The sequence below is a fragment of the Diadema setosum genome, chromosome 2, assembly GCF_964275005.1.
Source record: "Diadema setosum chromosome 2, eeDiaSeto1, whole genome shotgun sequence".
Classification (NCBI taxonomy): Eukaryota; Metazoa; Echinodermata; class Echinoidea; order Diadematoida; family Diadematidae; genus Diadema; species Diadema setosum.
In genome coordinates, this window is record NC_092686.1 from 1,043,524 (window position 1) to 1,056,012 (window position 12,489).

Genomic DNA, 12,489 nt, shown 5'->3' on the forward strand with positions numbered 1-12,489 from the left:
GCCAAAGCCACTTTTTGGGCCTAACCTTGTTTTACCGTCCACCCAATGTTTTTTGATGGTTTTGTCCTATTTCGAGGGTGCTGAATCCGAATCTGGATGATGCAACTCTTGCATCCTTGAGGGTTTTGAGATATTCAAGATGGCCGCCAAAATGGCTGCCAAAACCGGAAATTCCCATGTATTTCCCTCTAAATGGTGAGAAATTGAGAACAATTGATGGTTTTACCCTATTTCGAGGGTGCTGAATCCAAATCTGGATTATGCAACTTTTGCATCCTTGAGGATTTTGAGATATTCAAGATGGCCGCCAAAATGGCCGCCCAAACCGGAAATTCCTCTGTATTCCCTTCTAAATGGTGAGAAATTGAAAACAATTGATGGTTTTACCCTATTTCGATGGTGTTGAATCCGAATCTGGATGATGCAACTCTTGCATCCTTGAGGGTTTTGAGATATTCAAGATGGCCGCCAAAGTGGCCGCCAAAATGACCGCCAATTAAAACCAGAAATTCCGACATTCCTTCTAAATGGTAAGAAATTGAAAACAATTGATGGTTTTACCCTGATTGGAGGGTGCTGAATCCGAATCTGGATGATGCATCTCCTGCATCCTTGAGGATTTTGAGATATTCAAGATGGCCGTCAAAATGGCCGCCAAAACCGGAAATTTCCACGTACTTTAATTTTAATGTTTCGCAATTGAGAACAATTCTATTGATGACTCTACCCTTTTTCGATCACTGTGCTGAATGCAAATCTGTGCTGAATGCAAATCTGGACGTCAAAATGGCCGCCAAAACCGGAAATTTCCACGTACTTTAATTTTAATGTTTCGCAATTGAGAACAATTCTATTGATGATTCTACCCTTTTTCGATCACTGTGCTGAATGCATATCTGGACGATACCACCCTTGCATCATTGAGAATTTGGAGATATTCAAGATAGCCGCCAAAATGCTCGTCAGAATGGTGAGAAATTGATAACAATTGATGGTTTTACCCTATTTCAGGTTTTCGTCAATGGCAAAATCTAAACCCAACCATACTCTGCTGATAAACGAACGCATATTGTACATCCCAGTTGGAACTTGCTGTCTCAGTGAAACCAGCTTTACCGGATATCTTGGAGTTTGTAAGATACAGCTGTGCCAGGAATGAATCCTGCAAGACTACAGATGCGGTTGAATATTTGAAAGATTACACTATTTCATGTATATATCATGGATATGTTTTGAACACTAACAATCAGTGGACAAGACATACCCATCTCGATCATATTGTGATAGTGATATTTTACTGAGATTCCCAACATTACCTGTTTTAATCCATGAACAGTTTTAATCGTTTCATCCATGAACACTCACATTGGTTAATTGGTTTATATTGGTGGTCTTGATGACATTGTTGAAGACAAGAGTTGGACATTTTTATAGTTCTGCTTCAAATTTTTCTTCAATATGATGTGATATCATATATATATATTTATATGAAAAGTTTGTTTGCAAAAACCGATAAGTCCATTTTTGAAGATTTTGAGTTACGTTCTCTGTCATTAAGTACAAAATAATACCTTTTAAATGATATGTTGGTCACTACATATCAAGGTACATTTTTGAAGTTATGGTCAAAAGAAGTAGAAATTTTCTTATTATTTTCTTTATTTTTCTTGACCTTTAATCGCAAATATCTCCATTTGGCAAATATGGACTTATCGGTTTTTGCAAACAAACTCTTCATATATATACATACATATATTGGGCGACAAACCTCGTATCTACAAAATGTCCAGGAGAGAAATGTTCAGGAGAGAAAAACAAAAACAAAAACAAAAAGCAAACAAACATGGCATCCAAAGCACTATACAAATGAGAGAACCTTTCCTTTGACATGCCATGGTAGCTTCATTTTTGGGGTAAGACAGCTAAGGTTTGGACAGGACATCATTAACTGATTATCTGACTGTTTATTCAAAAAAGTCATTTTCACTAAAAATTTCAGATACAGGGTCTTGTCGCCCAAATGACGATACGATATCATATATACACACGAGGGGATGGAAAAATCACAGGTGACGCGCAGTGAAAAAATAGAAATAAAAAACAAAACAAACGACAACATGTAAAGTAATAGTTGATAGTCCAGTACTTACGAACATCATAATCACGCAGAGTGCTTTTGAAATTACCCTTATATTGATATCTACTATAGTGGTCATGGACGCAACCATTTCTAGTGACGTAATCAGAATATGGCACAAGTTTCATAAGAGTACGCGGCGAGACTCAAAAGAATACAAGACAAATTTCAACACCAAATACCAGCAGGCTAAAATTTAATATTACTCTTATAGCCAAAAAGGATTAACTTCACATGAGTCTCCGGAGCCCTTATTGGCTACCACAGGCATTACTTTATAACAATTGTGCATATAAAAAAATTCAGTCTTATCTTTGTGTTTGTACGTTTCAGTATGATGTCAATATCATTTTTCTTGCCATTACGTGTTAAAGTTCCGTTTGAGACATATCGGAATATCTCAGTATATTACAATACCATTGTGACAGTCATTTTGGATGCCATTAATTGTTGGCTGATTTGACAAATTTGCTCAACCGAGTTGAATTCAAGAATACGGATTATTGCTTTTAATCCCTCGCTTCACGTTGTAGCACAATATTTCACAATTTATAAGAAAATATCAAGTAATTTCCGTTTATACAGGACATTTGTAAATATCTCAAAACCTTCAGCACCCTCGAAATGGGGTGAGACTATCAATTTATTTTCAAATTTTCACCATTTAGAAAAAAAAATATTAATATTGGAATGTCAATTTCTGCCAATTATTTTGGCGGTCATCTTGGACATCTGAAAACCCTAAGGATTACAAAAATAGCAACAACAAAATGTCGAGGGTGCTGAATAGGGTCTCAAAAATTTCAATATTGACAGTTATTTTGGCGGTTATCTTGGAAGTCTCAAAACCCCCAAAACACAAGAGTTGCATCAACCAGGTTCGGATTCAGCACCCTCAAAATAGGGTAAAACCACCAATTGTTTTCAATTTTACACCATTTAGAACGAATTAGGGGCCTACATGGGAATTTCCGTTTTTGACGGCCATTTGGGGGCCATTTTGGCGGCCATCTTTATCATCTCAAAACCATCAAGGATGCAAGAACTGTATCCTGCAGCTTCAAATTCAGCAAACTCAAAACAGGGTAAAACCATCAATTTGTTTTCAATTCTACACCATTTAAAAGGAAAAAGGGGGTCTACATGTGAGTTTCCATTTTTGGCGGTCATTTTGGTGGCCATCTTTATTATCTCAAAACCCTTAAGGATACAAGAGTTTTATCAAGATTCTGATCCAGCACCCTCGAACTAGGGTAAAACCATCAACAGTTTTTCAATTTCTCACCATTTAGAAGGAAATACAAGGGAATTTCCGGTTTTGGCGGCCATTTTGGCGGCCATCTTGAATATCTCAGAACCCTTAACGATGCAAGAGTTGCATCATCCTGATTCGGATTCACCACCGTCGAAATAGCTTCGAACAATCAATTGTTTTCAATTACTCACCATTAAGAAGGAAATACATAGGAATTTCCGATTTGGGCGGCCATTTTGGCGGCCATCTTGAATATCTCAAAATCCTCAAGGATGCAAGAGGCGCATCAGCCAGATTCGGATACAGCACCCTCGAAATAGCTTAGAACCATCAATTGTTTTGAACTTCTTACCATTTAGAAGGAAATACATAGGAATTTCCGGTTTGGGCGGCCATTTTGGCGGCCATCTTAAATATCTCAAAATCCTGAAGGATGCACGAGGCGCATCAGCCAGATTCGGATTCAGCACCCTCGAAATAGCTTAGAACCATCAATTGTTTTCAATTGCTCATCATTCAGAAGGAAATACATGGGAATTTCCGGTTTTGGCGGCCATTTTGACGGCCATCTTGAATATCTCAAAACCTTCAAGGATGCAAGAGTTGCATCATGCAGATTCGGATTCAGCACCCCCGAAAAAGGGTGAAACCATCAAAAAACATTGGGTGGACGGTAAAACAAGGTTCAGCCTTTGGCACCCAGACTATTATGCCTATAGGCCTACTTCTTTGGACATCTTTGTAGTGTTCTTAGCATTCATTGCATTGTATACCTCTACGTAGGACATGTTGTTATTGTCAGGCCGGCAACCTTTTTTTTTTTTTTTTTTTTTTTTGAGGGGGGGGGGGGGCGGGGTTGGGTGAGCTGGGGTTCATGATTGGAAAACTGGACCTTTCTTTTAAAAAGAATATAATCCTCCCTGACTGTACCCTTTTTATAAAGAGATGTTTTCTTGGGAGGGTTATATGTTTTCAAACGTAAAAATCAAATATTTCTATTGTTATTGTTATTATTTTTTTTTTTACCATTAATAGCTTGGTTTGACTTGTCTCCTTCTTCTTCAAAGTTAGTGCATCCCTCTTGCAGAGTATTGTCGCACTTGAGTATAAAAAGGTAGTGACGTCACGGAAACACGCATGTGGAGGTGCGGAAATTAACACAAAATTGATGTATCACCAATAAAGAGAAAATATCTGAACTTCTTTGCCGATACCGAATTGCTCTAACCTATATCATACAAAGTTCAGCACCGGGGTTCATCATCATGTATAGTTCTGTTGTTGTCGTTTCTTTTTTTTTTCTGTTTGTTTTTTTTTTTTCTTTCTGAGGTAGGGGAAATTTAAGGATATGAGGATGTAAATGTGTTGCATAATATTTGTTAAATTTTGAGTTTAATATATATCAGTATACAGATTTGATACTGCAAATATGATTTTGTTGTTGGTATTGTATGATTATCATACATTTTTGTGTTTATTTGTATGTATGTGTTCATGCAGGGCCTCCAAGAACAACAGTGTTTAACCCACTGACGGAGCCACCTTGTGAAAATAAAACATATAAATAAAATAAATAAATAAATGGACTTAGTGTTGCTGAAGATGTCAAGTTCTCAACCACCAAGCTCTCTGCAAGAGACGTTAGTCGAGTTCATGGCCGTGCGCAGTTAAAGGGGCCCTGAAATCCAAATGCACGTTGATTTGTGCTGATTTATGATACCCTCAACATCACTTTTGCGGTAATACGAATATCTAGAAACATTCCATATATTTTTAACGATTTTTTTCTTCTATTTTTTTTTTCAGATTACTCGGGAACGCCCATAAAAAATCATTCCAAACCAATCAATATTAATATTCTTGAGATAACATCATCTGTCAATCATTGCTAAAGTACTGAAATGTTTAACAAAAGACATTGGAATGTACTTTCCCCTCGACTCAGCATAACTTGCATGTTCCCTCGCCATGTCTTTTGTAACATTAATATGACAGAAACACTGATGCAAGTTATGCTGAGTCGAGAGGAAGGTGCATTCCAGTGTCTTTTGTTAAACATTTCAATACTTTAGCAATGATTGACAGACGATTACAAACAATGCAAATTACACAATAATTATAAACATATGGAACAAAAAATATAAATAACAATAAAAATAAGATCATCAATAAGACATAAAACGCAGTATCATTTTGTTCAATAAACAAATCATTGTGGTAGTTACCAGTATAACATCTTGCAGGTTCTACCCTAACAAATACAGTCTACTACTGTACTAGTATGTTAAATCTTTACCGGGTTTTACAAATCAAATTTCCATTTCTTAAAGTGAAGATGAAGTTTACCTCGTTTCTAAGCCACATAATACTCTGTTTCTTTCTTAATTTTCAATTGTAACCTAAAAGATTCAAAATTGGGTCTAATGTTTTTAAATTTACATATATAACTAAAATATTTTAACGACAAAAACAGAAAAGATGAAATTTATCTGAAGAAATTATCCAAACTAAAATCACTATCATGTTTTAAAATTATTTGCAACAAATCATTCAATAAGGGCATTACTACATTACACTCACAAAACAAATGAATAATTGATTCAGGTAATATTCCACAAACACTTTTACAGTTAGGCGAATCTTTTCTCTTTATCTTAGGTTAAAAAAAAAAATCATTTAAAGCAATAGATTTATGGAAAATTTTAAAATAAAAAGAACGTAAACAAGTATCAATTCAACACTTGAAGTTCACATTATGGACCACTTCCCAATATTTAAGTCTGGTGGAACATACAAATAAAAAAAAAAATGATTGGCAGACGATGTCATCTCAAGAATATTGGTTTGGAAGGATTTTTTTTTTTTTGTTGTTGTTAGCGTTCCCAAGTAATCTGAAGAAAAATAGAAGAAAAATCGTTAAAAATATATGAAATGTTTCTAGACATTTGTTTTACCGCAAAAGTGATGTTGAGGGTATCATAAATCAACACTAATCAACATGCATTTGGATTTCAGGGCCCGTTTAAATGTTTTCATGGGGGTGCAAGAATAACATTATGTTTTCGGGTGCGATATGTGGGAGGGAGTAGATCTTTATAGGCCTACCACCACGCGAAGGAGCTGGAACAATTTGATGCACACCTTTGGTGAAATATTTTGGACATTTTCATCCAAAAGATAGGACGATGCGTTGGTTACTGTTTAAGTAGCAAGAATAGCCATATTCTGGAAATGTGACATGATTTAATTCCCCCATGTCTATATACTCTGATCAACTTCTTTGAAAATCATGTTAGCGCAGGTACAAGCCCCCCCCCCCCATTAGGTCTCTTTCTGTAAAAATTGTTGCGTGATTTTCTCACTCAATTAAAAAAAAAAAAATCTGATAGGGTATGCTCAGCGACCGATCTGGGTGAGCGTGTCATGAAGGGGCTTCTGATTTTTAGAATTACTGAGTTCAACGATTTGCCATTATGGTGGAATATTTGGGGAAAATGTTTATTTTCAGTTCGAGAAAGTGAGAAACTAGACATCCAGGGAAAATATTTTGTAGCTGTCACCTATTGTTTCGCGTGTTGGTCTTCACTATGAACTTGGTCAATGGTGGTGGACAGTATTGACCTCATCGACAACAATAGACGGCAGTGAATAGAGTGATGACAGATATCACGATGGTGTCATGTGTAATTTAGGCTAGGCCCTATCATACATGGTAACGATAAATCTGATTTAGTAAATAGGAAAAAAATAATTTCTAATTGTTGTGTGATTTTCATATTGACTGATCAAATCATTTGAAAATCCAACATCTGCGTCAAAGGAAAACATGGGGTAGAAAACTTGGTTACAGTTCGTTATTCCGAAGGTTCGTTAAAAGCAAAATAAGGTTCTTTATACCGAAAGTTCGTAAATCCGAAAGTGAAACCTTATTCTATTTTCGGATTAGCAAATTTTATTTCATTTTCGGATTAACGAACCTTCGGCCGACGAACCATGCTTCGTTTTTGGATTAACAAACCTTTGGAATATAGCGACTTAATTTATTTCATTTTCTTCAGTTTTGGATTAACAAACCTTCCGAATAACGAACATCATCCGAACACCTTTCCTATCCCCAGCTGCGTTCGAACCCCCTGAACAGCCCCGTCCCCAGTTACGGGCCTACTTACATTAATGTGAGTTGAGAAATATTATCATTTTCGAAAGCGGCTGTGCAATTTTATCACGACGTATACTGACAGTAGTCAAAGATTGTACAGCGAGTCATCGTAGATGGGGTAGTTTCAGGATCGCCTTCGGAGCCCCATTCATACCACTGATCCGTCAGACGTGGCAGTGTTCTCATAAGTGTGTCATAATCCTCTCGTTGGTTTTCGAAAGCACTTGAGGGGGAAAAAAAACAGATGCACTCCGCATGACTGAACGTATCAAAAGTATAACGAACTCAGTCATCTCCACTTGAAGAAACTGAAGACAAGAGCAGGGGCGGATCCAGGAATTTCGTAAAGAGGGGGCGTGTTTACAAAAATAAAGGGGGGGCGCACGCACCCCTCCCCCATTTTTTTTTCTTTTTATTTCTTTTGTTTCAACAAAAAATAAAGGGGGGGCGTGCGCCGGTTGTGGTCCTCCCTGGATCCGCCCCTGAAGAGTAAAACATTAATCCAAAGCTCTTTTTGGTTTTGTTTTTTTTTTTTTTTTTATTCACGTTCCATATTCCACATTTCGTACAAGTTTTATATTCCATTTGATTTGAAGCAGAAAAGTTTTTTTCACACAATGGTCAGTTTGAACCAATAATGCACAAATGTATAAGGACATAATGATTATAATTAACGTGTAATATGAGGAACCCACTAAAAAGCAAAGCTTGTAGGATGTGGGTTCCAAAAATATAACACAGGGTTTTAGTACAGTGTATCAAAGTCAGAAGTGACGTAACATGCAAAATTCAAAATATCGAGAATATTACTATGTTTACGAGATGTACAAAGTATAGTAAATAATGTTTTATGATTAACTTATGGTATAAATGCTTAAAAAAAGTAGCAAGTTAATCAAACTGGTGAGGTCATCCGAGCAAGGCATCATTTAAGTATATGCAAAAAAAAAATTAAAAAATTAAGCGATTACGGCGAAATAATTACACATAGGATTTTAGAAAATTGGCTTTGAGATTTTTCTTAAAGGAGCTTAAAGAACTTGAGTGCAACCGAACCGAATCTAACTCATTCCAGAAAGAAGGGCCGGTAGATGTAATTGCTAAAACTGTACGAACAGGAGAAAAATGATAGGATTCACTGTGTCTTGTAGGGTAAGTATGAATATCACTGTTTTTCACAAACATTGAGGAAAATATACTAGGAAGGTCACCAGTATTCAACTTATACATGAAAATTCCAACATGATATAAATACAAATCAGAAATTTTTAACAATTTACTTGAAACAAACAATTCATCAGTATGATCAAAAAATTGTGCTCGATTTATAATCCGCAAGGCCTTTTTCTGAACCAAAAATAACGAATCAATTTTAGTCTTTGAGCAATTCCCCCAGGCTAATATTCCGGAATTCAAGTAAGGTAATAATAAAGTTGTATAAAGAGAATGCAATATTGGCTTTGGGAAGAGATATTTCAGTTTGTGAATAATTCCAACATTCTTGCACAACAATTTACATAAATAATCAACATGTACCTTCCATGAAAGGTTACTGTCAATATAAATGCCTAAAATTTTTTTTTTCTCATGGCATAACTTCGAGCATTGTCTTCTGGTCTCGGATGAAAGGAATACAACAGAGAAACAAACAAACATCTGAATAATTGATTTATTTTCTTGAAATGTCAGCGAAATTTTTTTTTTTTTTTTTTTTGCGTCATGAAATAACCAAAACATCAAAGATTGTCTGATAGGCTTACATTGCTTTACATTGCTTTGTATTCAATGGGTGTCCTAGCTCAATGTGCCATATGGAAATCTCAAGAGAGCAAGTTGAACATCATGGAGGTGGGGAAAGTTTCTTCCCACCTCCCTGAATTCAAGAAAGAATGCACTATAATGCAGTAAAAGAATATGGGCTGCTAATCTAACTTTGCACCCTCATGACATTAATTGATGAATATCAGTGTCTTCGTTTAACAAATATCAACAATAAGAACTTCGAAACACTAGTGGCACGACGCCGCCGATCTGAGCAGCACCGAAAAAGTGACGTCCAGTGAATTTTGGCTGTGCGTATTAACATCGCACTCTCTCAAGAATGTGCACTGTCTCAACTTTGATGATAATCCCGCCTAATTCGGAAACGCTTAGCTCTTATACTTTACAATAAGAATATAGTTTTGCTTTTGTGCGACTGTTATATAACGAAAAAATAAAGGTAATAATGCATGTAGGCCCTACCTGAGACACGTCATAGGTAAGCTGGCTTAGGGCGTTTTTGACCTTACGCTATTTAATCCGGAAACAGGCTAGTGCGATGATACAACGCGAAACCATCTCCCTTGGCCTCGTAACAATAAACAGGAGATTATACATGATAGGAAGCCTAATCTGGCGCACTGTTGTATAAATACTAACCCTACGTTAAACCAAATGTATACCTGTGTGTGGATTCAATGCAATAAAAGTCATGTCAGAATAACTCATTAGTCAAGTTTGAAGACAATCTGACAATTAATCCAAAAGTTACTTGAAGTTCTCTTCAAAGTATCAATCGCTGGGTGAGAAGGCTGACAGCTCGTGATGTCATACACTGAGAGGATGCAAAGTTGCACTCGTAAAGGTGCTGTTTTATTGTGTCACACGTAAAGGTGCAAAGCTGAACCTATTTTTCTTAGGGTGTAGAATATAGTGGAATGATTTCAAGACAAAATGAAGGAAATCTCATACCTTATTTTCATTTCCAGAGCACATAGTGAAAGAGAACCTGACTTATACCTCCTTCAGAAGACGGGGATTGGTTTCCCTCTCAACAAGCTTCAACATAATCTTTATGTCAGTGACAGGTGGAGAAGAGAACGTGTGCACGTTTCATCGGAAAGAAAATCATTTTATGAATTTCTCTTAAATAAAACCATAGAGAGAAATTTATAAAATGATTTTCTTTCCGATGTATAGTCTTCTTATCAAGCGATGGTGGTAAATATTGTTGGTTTATGGAGGTTTTGGAGGAACAACGGGCACTGTTGAAAATAACTAGCTCCAGCCAGTAGTGGTATCTGATCAATGAGGCACATGGATTTAACCTTTGAACTCTTTCTCAGACTTTCTTCAAATTGCGCTCATATGTTTTACTACTTTTTTTCTGCATGCACTGAATCCGTATAATTTTAGATAAATCTGCCTTGAAATTAAAAGAAACAAGGAAAAGTAGAAATTACGCGGTGCGTAACATATGTCCCCGCCGGAAGTAGCATTTTGTAACAAAATGTGCAATATAGGTCAAAAAATCAAGGTCAAAGGTCAAAGAAGTCAAAGGTCAAAATTCTGTGTAGAAGTTTTGAAGCCCTCACCTAGTGCCATCACATAAAGCAAACGGAATCGAAATCGGGTTAGAAATGGCGAAGGAGTAGCATTTTGTAGCCAATGTACAATATGGGTCAAAAATCAAGGTCAAAGGTCAAAGAAGTCAAAGGTCAAAATTCTGTGTAGAAGTTTTGAAGCCCTCACCTAGTGCTATCACATAAAGCAAACGGAATCGAAATCGGGTTAGAAATGGCGAAGGAGTAGCATTCTGTAGCAAAATGCACAATATAGGTCAAAAATCAAGGTCAAAGGTCATAGAAGTCAAAGGTCAAAATTCTGTGTAGAAGTTTTGAAGCCCTCAACTAGTGCCATCATATAAAGCAAACAGAATTGAAATCGGGTTAAAAATGGCGAAGGAGTAGCATTTCGTAGCAAAATGTGCAATATAGGTCAAAAATCAAGGTCAAAGGTCAAAGAAGTCAAAGGTCAAAATTCTGTGTAGAAGTTTTGAAGCCCTCACCTAGTGCCATCACATAAAGCAAACGGAATCGAAATCGGGTTAGAAATGGCGAAGGAGTAGCATTTTGTAGCAAAAATGTACAATATAGGTCAAAAATCAAGGTCAAAGGTCAAAGAAGTCAAAGGTCAAAATTCTGTGTAGAAGTTTTGAAGCCCTCACCTAGTGCCATCACATAAAGCAAACGGAATCGAAATCGGGTTAGAAATGGCGAAGGAGTAGCATTTTGTAGCAAAATGTACAATATAGGTCAAAGGTCAAGGTCAAAGGTCACGACTGAAATTCTGTGTAGAAGTTTCAAAGCTCCCATGTAGTGCTATCATATAAAGCAAACAATCAAAATTGGCTCATAAATGACAGAGAAGTAGCAAATTGAAGATTTTGATCACACACGGACGCACACACGGACACACGGACGGACGGACGGACGGACACACGGACGGACGGACGGACGGACGGACACACGGACACACACACGTACGGAGCCCGTTTCATAGTCCCCTGCTCGAACTCGTTCGGCGGGGACAAAAAATGAATCTTTCCATTGGTTGATAGCGAACCAACAGATCAGTAAAGCGTTGGACTGAAATTACGCCAAGTTAGATCTTTAAGAAATAATAACTCAGATGGTCCTCTGAGAGAACTTTCACCAGTTTCAAAGCGATTTTGGCGTCATTAAAGACACGAAACATGTAAGCACCAAGCATCACAAGTTAATTTACTCTTCTCGCGAATATGACATTCTAGATTATTAAAATGATTGCTGTAGGTTTACAGATCAGACTGCGACTATGGTGCACACTGATTTACAGTTGATTATGGTTGTGTTTAAAGGCGCCACGGCTTCGAGAAACCCTCAAGACTCAACGTCCTGTGGGCGTGCGCCACTGTTTCAGGGAAGGTTCATACATAGGGGAAATACGTAAGCCTAACGCACCCCCATCCCCATAACCCACCCCAAATAATCGTGCTAGCACGCACCACCGACTCCAGTGGTAGAAACCGGTGCTCTGGACTGGTGAACGAACCCAGCCCTACCTGGTATCAGGGGTAATACAACCTGTACTGTATACCCCGTTTCTGCACACAGTTGTAAAATTGGTCCTGATCAC